The sequence below is a fragment of the Bos taurus genome, chromosome 10 (assembly GCF_002263795.3).
Source record: "Bos taurus isolate L1 Dominette 01449 registration number 42190680 breed Hereford chromosome 10, ARS-UCD2.0, whole genome shotgun sequence".
Lineage (NCBI taxonomy): Eukaryota > Metazoa > Chordata > Mammalia > Artiodactyla > Bovidae > Bos > Bos taurus.
The window spans coordinates 53,645,609-53,663,582 of record NC_037337.1 but is presented as its reverse complement, the minus strand read 5'-3'; the positions used below and the strand labels follow the sequence as shown (position 1 = coordinate 53,663,582).

General features: G+C 40.0%; 1 protein-coding gene across 11 annotated transcripts in view; it reads right to left on the bottom strand.

The window, feature by feature from the left end:
- Positions 1 to 15,029, bottom strand: part of ZNF280D (zinc finger protein 280D) — a 129,652-nt gene extending 114,623 nt beyond the window's left edge. For 5 of the 11 annotated variants that reach the window (XM_002690858.7, XM_005211757.5, XM_005211760.5 and 2 more), the window contains exons 1-2: positions 14,894 to 15,029; positions 6,310 to 6,450 (exon numbers count right to left, since the gene is read on the bottom strand). The gene's annotated coding sequence lies outside the window, so the exon portion shown is untranslated. Of the gene's footprint in view, positions 1 to 6,309; positions 6,451 to 6,925; positions 7,103 to 7,171 lie in introns of all 11 variants that reach the window. The other 6 variants (XM_010809307.4, XM_005211759.5, XM_010809306.4 and 3 more) reach the window with 5 other exon arrangements.
- Between the last annotated feature and the right edge of the window lie 2,945 nt (positions 15,030 to 17,974).

Sequence of the window (17,974 nt, the reverse complement as noted above, 5' to 3'; positions counted from 1 at the left end):
AGTCAGTCTAGTTGTTACTGTTAAAAACCAGACTTATTCTTGAAAAGTGTACATTCCAACCAAACAAAACGCACAACTGAAAACATCTGACCACTAGCAGCTAAAATACTGCAGACAAAATATTGGGGGATCACAGAAACTCAAAAATAATTTCATTAAATCTCATCCGATTTCTGAAACACTCTGTTATCTGAATTTTTATTCTGGAATTAGTCACTTCAAGAAATGGAGAAAAGGACCTTAAAAGGGGAGAATATGGACATATGTAGTTTAATTTTTTTTAAAAATTTCAAATGTCATTTTACAAAAAGATGACTCATTTAGGAATCTTAAGAGTAAAGATGCAAACAGAGAAGCGTTGGGACTCAGTATGAAGGAAGAGTGGTCTACAAATGAGATTAGAATAAGGATAGGGAAATTTTAGGTCTTTTAGCTAGGGTAAAAGAGCTTGCCCTAGCTATTTCCAAGACTAAGGGTGAAAAAGCAATTTGGCCAGCTTCTCCTGTCCATCTCCTAAACTTCATTCTCTGAAGGTAATCAAAGAATTAACACTTTAATACTCTGAAATTAGGAGAAATCCACACAGATGCCTTACTCATGTAGGGCATCAAAATATGCCACTTTGGCAATTAAGAAGGAAACACCAAAAAAGCTCTCTGCCCTCCTCTTACATGTCTAAAAGCAGAACATAATTTCCCATTGCAAAGGTCTTCCCCTTCCCTTCTCCCACTTCAGGAGGAGGAAAAACTACCATTATCACTGGAGACAGAAAGTCCCTGTCAGATGGCTCTGCACAAACAAATCTTACTAAAACAGTCCTTATCTTAGATTAATTTCCCCCATACATGTATGTACATTCCCTCAATTTATCACTCCTAGAAGCCCAAACCCTTTTTCCCTTGACCTGCCACTTCTCTCCAAATTTATCACCTTTTAAAAAAACAGTATGCTGAAGAAGCTGAAGTTGAACGGTTCTATGAAGACCTACAAGACCTTCTAGAACTAACACCCAAAAAAAGATGTCCTTTTCATCATAGGGGACTGGAATGCAAAAGTAGGAAGTCAAGAAACACCTGGAGTAACAGGCAAATTTGGCCTTGGAATATGAAATGAAGCAGGGCAAAGACTAATAGAGTTTTGCCAAGAAAATACACTGGTCATAACAAACACCCTCTTCCAACAACACAAGAGAAGACTCTATACGTGGACATCACCAGATGGCCAACATCGAAATCAGATTGATTATATTCTTTGCAGCCAAAGATGGAGAAGCTCTATACAGTCAGCAAAAACAAGACCAGGAGCTGACTGTGGCTCAGATCATGAACTCCTTATTGGCAAATTCAGACTTAAATTGAAGAAAGTGGGGAAAACCACTAGACCACTCAGGTATGACCTAAATCAAATCCATAAGAAATAGTTTTAACGGCCTAGATTTGATAGAGTGCCTGGTGAACCATGGAATGAGGTTTGTGACATTCTACAGGAGACAGGGATCAAGACCATCCCCATGGAAAAGAAATGCAAAAAAGCAAAATGGCTGTAAGGGGAGGCCTTACAAATAGCTGTGAAAAGAAGAGAAGGGAAAAGCAAAGGAGAAAAGGAAAGATATAAGCATCTGAATGCAGAGTTCCAAAGAATAGCAAGAAGAGATAAGAAAGCCTTCCTCAGTGATCAATGCAAAGAAATAGAGGAAAACAACAGAATGGGAAAGACTAGGGATCTCTTCAAGAAAATCAGAGATACCAAAGGAACATTTCATGCAAAGATGAGCTCAATAAAGGACAGAAATGGTATGGACCTAAGAGAAGCAGAAGATATTAAGAAGAGATGGCAAGAATACACAGAAGAACTGTACACAAAAAGATCTTCACAACCCAGATAATCATGATGGTGTGATCACTGACCTAGAGCCAGACATCCTGGAATGTGAAGTCAAGTGGGCCTTAGAAAGCATCACTACGAACAAAGCTAGTGGAGGTGATGGAATTCCAGTTGAGCTATTCCAAGTCCTGAAAGATGATGCTGTGAAAGTGCTGTACTCAATATGCCAGCAAATTTGGAAAACTCAGCAGTGGCCACAGGACTGCAAAAGGTCAGTTTTCGTTCCAATCCCAAAGAAAGGCAATGCCAAAGAATGCTCAAACTACTGCACAATTGCACTCATCTCACACGCTAGTAAAGTAATGCTCAAAATTCTCTAAGCCAGGCCTCAGCAATACGTGAACCGTGAACTTCCTGATGTTTAAGCTGGTTTTAGGAAAGGCAGAAGAACCAGAGATCAAATTGCCAACATCCGCTGGATCATGGAAAAAGCAAGAGAGTTCCAGAAAAACATCTATTTCTGCTTTATTGACTATGCCAAAGCCTTTGACTGTGTGGATCACAATAAACTGTGGAAAATTCTGAAAGAGATGGGAATACCAGACCACCTGACCTGCCTCTTGAGAAACCTGTATGCAGGTCAGGAAGCAACACTTAGAACTGGACATGGAACAACAGACTGGTTCCAAATAGGAAAAGGAGTACGTCAAGGCTGTATATTGTCACCCTACTTATTTAACTTATATTCAGAGTACATCATGCAAAATGCCAGGCTGAATGAAGCACAGGCTGGAATCAAGATTGCCAGGAGAAATATCAGTAACCTCAGATATGCAGATAACACCACCCTTATGGCAGAAAGAGAAGAGGAACTAAAGAGCCTCTTGATGATGGTGAAATAGATGAGTGAAAAAGCTGGCTTAAAACTCAACATTCAAAAAATGAAGATCCTGGCATCCCGTCACATCACTTCAGAGCAAACAGATGGGGAAATGATGGAACCGGTGACAGATTTTATTTTCTTGGGCTCCAAAATCACTGTGGACAATGACTGCAGCCATGAAATTAAAAGACGCTTGCTCGTTGGAAGAAGAACAATGACAAACCTAAACAGCATATTAAAAAGCAGAGACATTACTTTACCTACAAAGGTCCGTATAGTCAAAGCTATGGTTTTTCCAGTAGTTATGTTCAGATGTCAGAGCTGGACAATAAAAAAGGCTGAGCGCCAAAGAACTGATGTCTTTGAACTGTGGTGCTAGAGAAGACTCTTAAGAGTCCCTTGAACAACAAGAAAATCAAATCAGTCAATCCTAAAGGAAATCAATCCATAATATTCATTGGAAGGACTGATGCTAAAAGCTGAGGCTCCAATACTCTGGACACCTGATGGGCAGAGCCAACCACTGGAAAAGACCCTGATGCTGGGAAAGACTGAAGGCAGGAGGAGAAGGGGATGACAGAGGATGAGATAGTTGGATGGCATCACCAATTCAATGGACCTGAGTTTGAGCAAACTCCAGAAAAGGTGAGGGACACGGAAGCCTGGCATGCTGTAGTCCATGGGGTCTCAAAGAGTCAGACACCATTGAGCGACTAAACAACAACAAACTGGTTTATGGAAAAGAGAACTTATAGACTCCTTTACAGAATTAGTTGTAGGCACATTTTAAACAATGATCGGTAAACCTAGTGTTTCTCTCTCCACCTCTAGGTTTCACTTCCTTTATTCTGATTCTACCCTACAAAAGGGTCCTTCTATTGTGAAGGACTACAGCAGCTCAGGACCTCCCTGGTGGTTCAGTGGTTAAGAATCCACCTGACAATGCAGGAGACACGGGTTCGATCCCTAGTCAGGAAGATCCCCTGGAGAAGGAAACAGCAACCCACTCCAGTATTCTTGCCTGGGAAATCCCATGCACACAGGAGCTTGGCAAATTACATGGGGTTGCAAAAGAGTAGGACATGATATAGTGACTAAACCCCATCATCACGAAGAACAAACCGCAGCTCCAACTAACACCTTCCAACATTCAAGACTTGGACAATGATAAGAGGACCAGCTCTGACTCAAGTTGACTGGCTTGGCTAAAGTCATATGCCCTTCCCTAAATCAATCACTACTGATCCCCCTGGTAATAGACACACAACCACAAGGTTAACTACTGGAGGAGGGGGTGGTTCCCCAAGGGAAAATCAACATGTATGTTACCAAGGTAAGGGACTTAAGGATGAATGGATGTTGAGTAGCAAGAACAACAAACGCCCACTAGCAGGAATTAGAATTAAAGCTTTGTCCCAATCAAAAGACTAAGATTTCTAACATAGAAAAAACATAAGACTGGGGCAGGCATGGCAAAAATGAAAGGTGTTTACAGATATTTTAAAGTTTGTCATAAGAAAAAAGGCAAGAGGAAGACCTGATCCTGTGGCTCAAGTGATGATAACAACAATAACAACACTGCTAATATTTACTTGTTTTTGAGTAAACCAGAGATTTTCATTTCTAGTTTGAGCTTAAAAACAACTACTGAGTTCATTACATACAACTATAAGTTATAATAATTATGTTATTATGTATAATAATATCATTACCATTAGCTAATTAATTAAACACTCATTATTTCATCTAATCCTCAAAAACCTTTATGACACTATTACTATCCTTGCTTTATAGCTGTGGAAATCCAATTATAGAGGTTAAGTACCGGCCCCAAAGAAACACAATTAAGTGGCTGAGCAAGGACTCAAACCCAGACACTTCAAAGGCCGAAGATTTCAACCACATACTATTTGCCTACAACAAGAACAAAATCAGAATAACAGGGAGGCAGATTACATATATGAAACAATCAGCAATTAAAATATCAGGAAATTAGATGAACTTGAGAGTGATAGATCACTAAAGAAAAATGAAAAATTCAAGCATTATGAATTGAAAATAATCACTTTCAAGATCCCTAAGGATCCTTCCAACTTGAATACTGTAAACATCTAGTATACAAAAATTTTTGGCCTAGACTGAAGGAAAAGGGGAATTTATTATTACTTCAATTAAAAAAAAAAAAAACTGCTCTAATTGAAAAAGTTGAATTATTAAAGTTCATCTTAGGAGTTAGAAATGAAGAATTTTAGTACTCTACCTACTATACCTAAATATTTTCCAGAAACTCTCAAGTACAATGTAACAAATGAAACTGTCATCCTTTTGCACTTTTTTCAGTGTTTCCCTCTTTCATTCATCATATCTTATCAAGTCCTCAGTTCTATAGTCTTCCTTCAAAATATTTCCCACAGCCAACCTTGCCTTTCCATTTGTAAGTACTTGTTCAGGCCCTAAGAACTGCACACCTATAGCAACAGATTTACAAGATTCACTTTGTCTCTTAGCATCCAGATCTGCTTTCATCCATTTAATATAAAATCATCAAATTATCAATTCCCTGAAATAATGCTTTTATTGTGTCACTTATCAATTCCAAACTCAATAACTCCACCAATACAGGCAGAGCTGGGTTATCCCAGTGCCAGAGGCTTCCAGAATGCAACGAAGCACAGAATAAGCCAAATGCTCTAGGAGCTGACACTTCCACTAGAAGTTGTGCTGCTTGGCTTGCACTGTCTAACCCAAGAAGAGAACACATAATTCTGAGCTAGAAAGACTGAAGCTGGAGAAGGAAATGGCAACCCACTCCAGTATTCTTGCCTGGAGAATCCCATGGACGGAGGAGCCTGGTGGGCTATACAGTCCACGGGGTCGCAAAGAGTCGGACACGACTGAGCGACTTAAAAAAAAATTAAAAAATAAAAAAAATAAAAAGAAAGACTGAAGCTGAAGTGAAAGAAGGCCAAAGCATCACATCTTACAAAAAATATGCACTGTCTGGTACCCAGGAATTATTACAATGACTGAAATAAACTTTTTCTAAGACTCAATTTTCTCATCTATAAAGGACAGATGATAATAATACCACCCATCTCCAAAGAGCATTTGTTTTGAGGATGAAATATAATCATGAAACACATTATAATCAATAAAATACTACATTAAAAAAAATGAAATGAATCTTGCACCTTATTTTATGTCCTTGAATATGTTCTAGTGTCTCCCAGTTTAGAGTCTATGGGAACTTGAACAGAATTTGTATCCTACTGTTCTGTGAAAATTGTATAAATTTTAATTATGTTGAACTGGTTCATGGTGCTTTTCAGGTCTACTATATTCTTCTACTTTTCTATATATTTATTCTATTAATTTTTGAGAGTTTGATATTGAAACTCCAACTAAAAATCTTACTTTATCTATTTAAAAAAAATTGTAAAGTACAGTAGAACTATATTCTATATTTTTCAAGTCTCCTATAAATGCATTATTATATTTTCATAATTTAAAAAATTTTAAATAAAGAAATGAAAGATTAGAAAGATATCTTCCTCTCTAAAGAACATGAATACTAACAATGTAGTGTCAATTTTCTTATTTACCTTTTTCTACTCAATAAAGTTGGGAGATTATTTATTTTTCCTCATGGAATTTACAAAGCCACTTCCATGCTGTACTTTTTTCCATAAGGACCTTTCTATCAGCAGCCAGCAATCCGAAAGTTGAAAGTCAGATATTAAACCCTAAACAGGAAAAGCAAAATGAGTAAACAAAAGAGATAGGGATTAGGATATATCTAAAATTCCCAGACTGCTACCAAACCCTCCAGGTTTTGCTTCTCAAACTTGCCAAAGGTTAAGAACAAATACCTACAAAATAAGGAATACAGGATAAAGCCTTAGAAACAAGGAGCAAATTATGTCATAGACTAATGATATTTGCATTGGTTAAAATCCCTCAATACAAAGACATTCACATCATGCTGAAGAAATCTGGCCAAAATAAAACCCAACAGTGCAGCTGATTTTCTAAGGATGAAACCTATAAACTCAACCTGAGAAATTTAAGAAATATATATTAATTTACTTAAAAGTGACTGTAACAAACACAATGCATATTAACACAAATACTTTTATGAAAAATAGCTGTTTTTTCCAAAACAAAAATTTAGAGGATGGCACTGTTTTCCATTTTTGCAAATCTTATTAATTTTAATACCTGTGTTCAGAGACAGCTGGATTCCCTTATCTGCTTCTGTATTCAATCTGTTATACTACCTTGTTCTGTTGAAGTGAGGGAAATCCAGCTTCATAGGATGTTAATAGATACATGGTAAAGGGAAGGCCTTGTAGAACCCTTACTCCATTAGCGAAGGAATGCAAAGAAGTGGAAAACCTATAATGGTAGTAGGAGGCAAGAAGGTTTCACGTGTGAGTTGGAAAGCAGTGGAACTCTGTATCTTACCATCCAAATTAACCATCAACCTTCGGCATACTATCAGAGTCCATAGGAACAGTTTCAGCTCTAATTTTCTTTCTTTAGCAGTTCTAGTTTTAAAAACTGACATTTTATGAATTCCACTGTTTCCGAGATATCTTCAAACAACAAAGGGAAAATTTACTTATTACTTTAAAATAGAATAAAACTCATTCTATCTTATGATTACTATGTGAGCCATAGAATACTTTTATAAATCTAAGATACATTATGGAATCTGAGTGGTATTATTTTTCCTGCACCTTAAAATATTTTGCTAATTCCTTCATTCTAGGTGTTATTTCACTGCTGAGCATCAATTTTTCCCAACTATACTTTTAAAAAGAACACTAAAATAATAAAACAGAAGAATGATTTAACTGCCTAGAAGGATAATGCAAAAGTGAAATAAATCATCACTAATACATTATGCTTTGCCTTTCTCCTCTTCTTTTGAGTTTTCCTATGGTTTGGCACAAAATACTGCATCAGCTTCCAAAAAGGCATAGAAGACTAGAGGCATTATCTTTGCAGTGTCAGGAAGGAAAGACTTTACTTCTACCCTTTTAGGATACAGTATCTGTGGCCTGTGAATTAAATTAACAAAAGACAAGTCAACAGGAGAAAAAACACATTAATTTTTATTAATATTTACATACACTAGAGTTCACAAAAAAGAAGTAAAACTCAAGCAGTTAGATTCAGAGTATATATCATTTAAACAAAGGAAAGGGAATTGGGGCTTTAAGAGACAATAAATTGGGGGCGGGGGAGATTAGCAACTATGTGGTAGAACTAATGGAAGGTAAGGGTTATTTTAGTTGAGTCTGTTTATGCAAACTCATCTCAGTATCAACTCTCCATCTTAAATATTAAGAGTCACTCTTCCCTTTCTGGCAGGGTGATGGGAAAACCTTCAAAAAAGAAATGTATGCCCTGCTTTTAGGCAGTTGATGTGGGGGGCAGGGGGAGGGGGTTGGTGGCAACTCTTACTGCAATTCCACATTTGTTGATTCTCAATTACCTTCCTCTCAAAATAATCCTTTTGTCAAAGTGGCGTATTTTAGGGGGCAGATCCTTTCATCAGCTTCTAGTTTTCATTGACTATGGTTAAGAACTCAGAACTTGGGGGCTTCACTGGTAGCTCAGTGGTAAAGAATCCACTTGCCAACGGAGGAGCCATAGGCTGGATCCTTGGTCCAGAAAGATCCCACATGCCACTGAGCAACAAAGTCCAGGTGCCACAACTACTGAGCCTGTGCTCTAGAGCCTGGAAACCTCAACTACCAAAGCCCACGTGACCCAGGTTCAGCAACAAGAGAGGCCACTGCAATGAGAAGCCAACACACCACAACCGGAGACTGGCCCCCACTCAGTGAAACTAGAGAAAAGGCCCTCGAAGTAACAATGGTCCAGCACAGCCAATAAATAAAGAACTCAGAACTTTTAATTTTCTGTCCATACTGAACAGATGAAAACTGACAGAGGAGACATTTCAAAATTATTAGATGAACCTAAAGAAGCACTTCAGACTGCAATAATGACAGTGAAATTTGGGAACTCTTAGGCTAAGTCTAGATTAGACTAAATCCCTAAACAGATTTTCTCAAATTCAAAAATGAGTAAACAATATATTTCTAAAAACTAAAAGGAAATACAGTATTCTCATTCAGCAGGAAAGGCTTCATCATGCAAAATTTTTATAAGAATGCAAAATTTTTATAAGAATGCAAAAGGACACGTGACAGTACTCTTTCATTCTTCATGTCTGTGGGCTAAAATTTAACTTGATACAGTTCTTGAGTGGAGAAGTATTAAATGCAGATGTATACAATGGTGACTAGAAAGAAACAGGCAATGCAGAGAATTTTTTAATTCATTGAATTATTCTAATTGGTGTCTACAAATCTAAAACTGGAAATACCTTGCAATTAGGAAGTAAAGATGGCCATCTTCTCTTTAGCAAAATTTTGAACCATACAAGTTTTCAAAAACTTCTTGAAGTATTGCATTAGAGGATGCACATTGCAAAAAGAAGACCCAGAAGGAATGATAAGAATGAACCTACTAGGGAAATATTTGAAATCTCATCACTATGTTCCAGCTTCATGTATGACAGTTGAAGAATTAGTCATATGCAGACAATGTTGCCTATTTTAAGTAAACTTCAAACTGGAAAACACAGACTAAAACTCTAGGCAACATATGACAGTGTGACACTGTAAGCTTGAAAAATGCATAGAGTGATTCAGAAAAGGGATGAGAGCAGAACCAAGAACATCTCAAGAACTAACAAAAGAATCTGAAAATTCTATCAGAAATACAACTTGTGACAAATTTTTTTAAGTTTATAATTGGCTTAGTATTATCTATCAAGAAACTTTCCTTAGTTGGCAGTATCAGAAAGAACAAGGTTGAACTTCTGTGAAATTTCACACAGGAAAAGCAAGAGAAGTTAATTGCATATAATCTGGTTTTCAAACATATTTAATGATTCTTACTGCCCTAAGAAAAATTAGTACTCTCAGGACTTCCCTGGTGGTCCCAGGGTTAAGAATCCACCTTCTAACTCAGGGGACATGGGATCAACCCCTGGGTGGGGTACTAAGATCCCAGATGCCACAACTAGAGAAAGCCCACACACTACACAACCAAAAAATTTAAATATATAAAATAATTTTAAAATTAAAAAAAACAATCTAGAACTCTTCTCAGCTTAATGCATTCTCAAGTATCAATGAATTTTTAAAACCCTGTATAAGTTAACCTGGAGAGAGTTATATTATATAAAAAGACTAAAGGAGGGATAGATACTGATTAAGAAAGTCAGGACCTATCCATGAGCTGAACAACACAGGGTTTAGGCCCTGCTCAGTTGAAAATTAGTGTGTAATAGTTGACACCTCTGTATGCATGATTCCAAATACATGGATTCAACCCAACTGCTGATCATGTAATACTGCAGCATTTTTACTGAAAAAGAAAATCCACATGGACCTGAAGTTCAAACTCATGTTGTTCAAGGGTCAACTATACTTAAAAATAGCAATGGCACCCCACTTCAGTACTCTTGCCTGGAAAATCCCATGGACGGAGAAGCCTGGAAGGCTGCAGTCCATGGGGTCGCTGAGGGTCAGACACAACTGAGCAATTTTACTTTTACTTTTCACTTTCATGCATTGGAGAAGGAAATGGCAACCCACTTCAATGTTCTTGCCTGGGGAATCCCAGGGACAGGGGAGCCTGGTAGGCTGCCATCTATGGGGTCGCACAGAGTTGGACACGACTGAAGTGACTTAGCAGCAGCATACTTAAAAAATGACTTGAAGATGATGGCCAATGACTAATATTACTATCATTATATGAAGAAAGCTTCAATTACAAAACCATAAGTTACCAAGAACATTCCTCATGCAACTAGGAAAAGCACTTATGGGAACTATAAGACAATTCTATCTCACCCTCTAACCAAAATATTCTAAGGTCTAAGCGGGAAGAATAAAGGAAGATGCTCTGCGTGTGAATAAAAAACTGAAAAAAAAAAAATCATGTTACAAACACAGTATTTGTCAAGAGAATTCAAATGTGATACATATTAATTGTAGGGGTAGTATTTAATTAGATGCATGAAATGTATTTTTTATTTCTTATTTCCAAGTACACACAAAGAAATGTTATGTTGAAATTCTTATTAAAAGTTCAAATAAGTTGTTTTACATTATTACTTTGCTGTTTAGTTGCTCAGTCATGTCCAACTTTTTGCAACCCCATGGACTGTAGCCCACCAGGCTCCTCCATCCATGGGATTTCCTAAGCAAGAATACGAGAGTGGGTTGTCATTTCCTTCTCTAGGGGATCTTCCCAACCCAGGGATTGAACCTGCATCTTCTGCACTGTCTGGCAGGTTCTTTACCATTGAGTCAATGGGGATAAGCCCACATTACCCCTCTATCCTTCTGTAAATTATATTCAAATTACATGATGATATAAAATTATATAAAATAGTTTAAATGTTTAAAAAAATAATTCCTTTTGATCTAGAAAATAAAGATTGATAATAATTTTTCCTGGTATAATGAGAATTAAAAGAATCCTTAAAACAACTACTTTGCAAAAATTTCAAGCACACATTTTTGATAGAAGTTACCAAGTAAATCAAGTCATTATATATATCTTTAAAACAATTTGACTGAAAAATCAAGTATTTTTGAGTATCCTAAAGCAGGAAAAATAAACTATTCAGGACTATATATTTCATTAGTGAGTATGTCATAAATATTTCTCATCACTCAAAAGTTATTTCTGAAATAACAAAATATGTTGTCAACAGTCTCCAATTTCCTGTCATCTAAAAATCTCATTTACTTTCTACTTAAAAAAAAATTGGTATTCCACGAAGGTATGCTGCTGCTAAGTCGCTTCAGTCATGTCCGACTCTGTGCGACCCCATAGACGGCAGCCCACCAGGCTCTACCATCCCTGGGATTCTCCAGGCAAGAACACTGGAGTGGGTTGCCATTTCCTTCTCCAATGCATGAAAGTGAAAAGTGAAAGTGAAGTCACTCAGTCGTGTCCGACTCTTGGCGACCCCATGGACTGCAGCCCACCAGGCTCCTCTGTCCATGGGATTTTCCAGGCAAGAGTATTGGAGTGGGATGCCATTGCCTTCTCCGAATCTTGGTATAGTTCTAAATTTAAAAAGAACAGTGTGGTAAAGAAGTGCACAAAATGATTTATTTATTTTCTTTGACCTTCTTGCCCCTACTAAGAAAGCCAATGCTGAGTAGTAAAACACTGGACTAAGAAGCAGGACTGGACCAGATAGCCTAACTGGAAAGAATGAGCTTAACTAGGAAAGCTGTGGTTTGTAGTCTTTCAACACATAACTTTCTATTTCTCAAAGCTCACTACTGCTATGAGGGTTTTGAGCAAACTTTCAAAGGAAGCGAAGTCTAATATCTACTTTCTGTCTCCTCTTCCCTATCCACTATAGGCTCTGATGCCAACTGGAGCAGCAATTCCAAGATCCCTAAACTAGGTAAGTCAGTCTTATCCTTCAAAACTGCTCCCCTCCTTCATTCTCAAACATCCATTTCTAGAGGATTGCTCTGTGTTATCAGATCACTGCAGTTAAATTCATACCAAATACTAATGCCAAAATATCAGCCCACAGATTATCTGCTAATTACAAAGGGAAATGCCTAAAATGGACAGATAGTCTGTCACCATCATACCCAAGAGATCAAATTTAGGATTACCAACAGGATAACTCCACTTGATGTGCCTTCTGATGTTGTATAATGTGCAGCACACTGCATGACTTGTGAAGTATTTTTGCCAAAATTATTTAGCCTGATCTACTCAAGCCTTTAGACCTAACTTCAAGTTTATAGAAAATATAGGGAATACAGGATACAATTAAACCCCATGAGGAAGAAACTGTCAGTAAAATACAGAATGTAGGTTATTCTACAAGCCTATGGCCTGGTCTCTTCAAAATGTCAATGCCATTAAAAAAAAAAAAAAAGGAACTACACTAAATTAAAAGAAACTAACACAAATGGAATGCATGATTGGATACTTGTTCCGAAATAAATGACTAAAAAGAAAATTTTGAGGACAACAGGGAACATATGAAGAACATGAGAATACATATTACCTACACACATTATATTATCAGGGATTGCTGCTGCTAAGTCCCTTTAGTCATGTCCAAATCTGTGCAACACCATAGATGGCAGCCCACCAGGCTCCCCTCTCCTTGGGATTCTCCAGGCAAGAACACTTGAGTGGGTTGCCATTTCCTTCTCCAATGCATGCATGCATCCTCAGTCGCTTCAGTGGTGTTCAACCCTGTGCAACCCTATGGACAGCAGCCCACCAGGCTCCTCTGTCCACGGGATTCTCTAGACAAGAATACTATCAGGGATTATGTAGGAATTATTCTTAACTTTAAGTGTGATTATGATATTGTCTATACATACTGACACAGTACGTAAGTGTGAACTGCCATGATGTATGAAATATGCTTTGAAAATGTTCACCAAAAATAACCCTGAGATAAGTAGATAAAGCAAATGTGGCAAAATAGTAACAACGGTAAAAACTAGGTAGTAATATGAGGGCTCAACCGGGCTATTCAATCAATTCTTCAATGGTGGGGTCGGGGGGAAAAATAACATGAAAACTTACATTAACGAAAAGTTATAAAGCTAAGAAATGAACTCTTAAAAATGCAAAGGAAAGGGCAACTGAATATTCTTTCTTAAATTTTGCAGGTGAGCCTATGCTCTTTTCCTCACTCACCTCATTCTCACACAAAAAAATTAAAGTTAATTGCACACTCAATGAGGAATAAGAAGACCTAAGATTCAAGAAATGGCTCTATCACTTTCTAGCCATGACTTCATTCAAGATCTCTCACCTGAGTTCTCCTTCCTCACAAGCAAAATCAGTTCCAGCATCACAGATCAGTATAGAAGGGAGGAGATACATATCAGAAGGTGGTAGCAATGATCGATACAAATGCAGGACACAATTACACTGGTATTTGTACTGATATTTTAAAACATTGAGAGCACAAAGCCCCAATTTAATTCTCTAAACACATCAGTGCCTTGGTCACAGGCACAGTAAGTTTCTGCTTAAACACAGCCTGAATAGGAAAACCAATCCCCCAAAGCAGGACTCCTCACAACTGCAGAAAGGTGGCTTTTGTGCTTTCCATCGGTCCTCTGTTTCAATTTTTTGTTTAATGGTTTAATGCCGCTAAAAGACGTCAAATTCTTAATATACAGTTACAAACTGAAAACAATAAATCAATCAGGTTTAGGTTCACAGAATTTTTTTTTTAAACTAACAACTCTTGGTAAACAAAGAGAACCCCCCGGACGAAGGTCTCGCGTGCTTGCTTTGACGTTTCTCCTCTCTAGTCAACCGTTCCATAAAAACGTTAACACTTGAAATTAAGTCGGGAATTCTGAACTCCCTCCATCTCTAGAGCAGGATAAAAACCTCAGAATGAGATCATTCTTTCCATCTCAGAAGTGCAACCTGCAAGCTCCGTTAGGAAATTGTGTATCAAGTCCACGTCTCTCCTCAGCGCCCCTCTCCTGTAGACAATAACGGGACGTCTAGGGCAGAGCGGGGAAGCCCTCTGACAAGAAGGCGGATGTGAACGGGGAATGACTGGTCACCTGGGCGGGGGAACCTGGGCCCTAAGGCCCAGGAGGCCTCAAGGTTCGGCAGCCCCTTTGGTCTCTCTGCCTCCGACTGAAGAGACTCGGGGTAGAGCCGAAACGAGAGGCGCACAGGTTCCTGGCAAACAGCAGCACAAAATATACGGAAGGCCAAGGGAGGAGCCTCCAGAGAGAAAAACCCAAACCAGGCCAGGGGCAAACAAGCCCTGGGGGGCGAGGCGGGGCTGGAAGGCGACAGCGGCGGCCTGCGCGGCTCCGGCCCGCCACCCGGAGTCGGCCTCCGCGTCGCGCCGGTGTCCCTCCCCCGCCGGGGCCGGCGCAAGATGGCGGTCCGGCCGTCGCCGCGCAGCCGGTCCCCTCCCCCGCGCCCTGGGCGCTCTCGGCGACCCGCGCCGGCCTCGACACCCCCAGCCCGGCGCCCCCGGAGTGAGACGGCGCAGGCCGCGCGGGAGGGCCTCTGCCTGCTACAACGCGGGGCGGGCGTGGGCGGGCGGGGGCGGGGGGCGCTTACCGTGAGCGGAGCGGATCGGCCTGACTGGGGCCCTGAGGAGGAGGAGAAAGAGGAGGAGGAAAAGGAGGAGCACGAAAAACTACACGGCGGCGACGGCGGCGGCTCCCATTGCGGAGCAGGCGGCCGAGCCGTGGGCAGGGGGGGCTCTCGTGGAGCCAGCGCGCTGCCTCATGGGTAGGCTCCGGGTCAGCCTCTGCGCGTCCGGACTCCCTTTCTTCTCGCCGACGCGGGAGGCGGGCGCGGGCATGTGCACCGCGTCGCGAGCCCTCGAAGGATCCGGTGGCTCTCCACGAGCGAGCCGCCGCCGATTGCCAGGGACTGGGTCGGGGTCGGAGCGGTCGTGGGTGCCACCTACTCCCTGGCCAGCAATCCCGAAACCGGGGCCGCATCGAATCTGAAGACGTGGAAAAGCGAGTTCCAGGACCTCCCTGTGTGTAACAGCTAGTTTTCCGTAAGCTTGGAAAGTAAGAAGGTCTAAGAAGAGAGGCGCCATTAAAAAGAAGTACTGTGCCTGAGCGGAGACGACACACAAGATGAAAAAAAGAAGTAGAGAAGGTTCTTTTAATAATTGGTTAATTTTGCCAATTTTGTTTCAAACACGCGATTTTTGCTTCTGTCTCCTTTAATTCCTAGCTTCCATGGGTGCTTGTAATAACTTAAAAAACGAAAACAAATACAAAAGATAAGTGCATTTACAAGAACACCTGCTAAGATACTGGTTGCACAAATACTTGCAAAACATTGTACTGATCTGTAAGGAAAGTTTCTTCTCCCAGTTGTCCTCACAAGATCGATGACAGTAGTGATCTAGCTCTCATGAGTGATCTGAATTAGAAATCTTGCCTCGTTAGGTCCTTAATATACACCAATCACTGCACTCACCATTCAGCCACTGCTGCTGCCGCTGCTAAGTCGCTTCAGTTGTGTCCGACTCTGTGCAACCCCATAGACGGCAGCCCACCAGGCTCCCCCGTCCCTGGGATTCTCCTGGCAAGCACGAGTGGGTTGCCATTTCCTTCTCCAGTGCGTGAAAGTGAAAAGTGAAAGTGAAGTCGCTCAGTCGTGTCCGACTCTAGGCGACCCCATGGACTGCAGCCCGCCAGGCTCCTCCGTCCATGGGATTTTCCAGGCTAGAGTACTGAAGTGGGGTGCCATTGCCTTCTCCGATTCAGCCACTGGATCGTACTAATTCTTCTTGCATATTTGAATCAGTTTCTTCTTTCTCAACCAGACTGTCCCCAGCTTTTCTCTAGCGTTTATCGTTACAGTTTTTTCCTTATTGATTACCACTCCCAGGTCAGTCTTCCTCCAAAACTACTTGGATTAGCCCTGGAAACCTGGAATGGCTACAGACGACTATGACCGACTCCTCTCCCAGCTGGGCCAGAAGCAGTCTACCCAGCTTTCCCTTTCTTGTAGGCACTGAAAATAAGCTTTATAGGAAAAGACAGAATAAGCAAAATGACAAACGTAGAAAGCTGAAAGTTCAAAAATCTTGGGGCATTCGTAACTCATATTTCAAATGTTTCAAATATAGTTCCTAATGGTTAACAAAGGGTGTTACAGTATGATAGTGAACTTAAGATTTCAGTCTGTATTCTACAGTCTGATCCTCAGTTTGCAGAGACAGAAACTTAATGTTGTTCACCTCCAGAGCTAATTTAAATCCAATGGAATGATTTATGCCAACTAAACTTACTAAAGACTGATGTATAAACAAAAAATACTATTTATTCCTCCCCTGCCTCCGGTGAAAAACAAAGCTGCAATGAAAACCAGAAAACTGTACACATTTTTACTCAAAAGGAATGTTTCTATGAGAAGCCACGTTTTAAAGGTTACCTGGTGAGAGTAGGAAATCAACAAACTGGATGATGTATTTCACTATTCATCCTCAAAACTCCAGGCTAAGATCTAGAACACAACTGTCTTGGTTCTCTTGACGCTGTGCACACCTTCCCATCATTTTTAAGGGCTTCCTCTGACTTGTATTTTCTGCCCCTTTACATTCTGTACATGCTAAGTATCCTCATAGTACTCATCCTCCTTAAGTGAGATCATATGCCACTCTTCCCTAACTGTAATGGCTATAAGTGATTTCCCACCTCTTCCACAACTCCATTGTGTTCACCCGAATTTGGGCAGAATAATCACCACCCCAACTCCAAGAATATTGCCTCTAACTTAAAACGATCAGAATACCCTTCCCTGCCTTGAACCAGTTACTGTTTCATAAATCAGTGAGAGTAAAAACCAGGACTTTTGTTTGATTGTGAACAAAAGAGAAGTTCTTTCTTTCTCTGGATGATGTGGCATTAGAATGTGAATACCAGAAGAGGTACTACTTTTCTCACGTGTGTGCTACTGAGAGCCAACTGAGAGTAAAGCTAGCAGATGGAGGAGAAATGGCTGGGCAAATATATCATACCAAAAAAAGTCAATCCCTGAGAGCATCATAAACCTCCAAAATCAAACCTAACCTGAATCCCATTCTATTGCTAGACTTCTCTGTTACATGAGCCAATGAATTCCCTTTTCTGTTTAGGCTAAAGGGGTCCAAAATAAGCCACTGTGGCATAAAAATTATTTTCAGTTAAAGGTGTTTAAGTTCCTGAAATCCCTTAGTTAACTAAAAGCAGAACCTCCCAAAAGAAGTCAATTGTCATGTATCTCCTCCCAGGAAGCAACTGGGGAAGACTGACTCATCACTGCAGACTATGAGAAATGTCACCACACCTAAACAGACATTGTCACAAAACCATCATATCTTCTATCTATTCTCTTAAGAACCCATTTATCTTTCCTAAAAGTCGTTTGTTTTCCCCTAAATGCCTTCTCTCCCCCAACCCGCTTCTAAGAGGTTGTTTTCATATAAGTAGTACCTTTCTCCACCTCTCCTTTGTCTATTAAAATAGCATATAAGCCCCAAATTTTAGCTACCCTTTTGAGTCACATCTCTTTGTGAACTCCCATAAAGTGGTATGTGTTTAAAATCTTTTCTCTTGCTCACCTGTCTTTTGTCACTTTCATTTGTGTGCAAGTGTGCGCGGTTGTTCAGTCATGTCCAAGTCTTAGTGACCC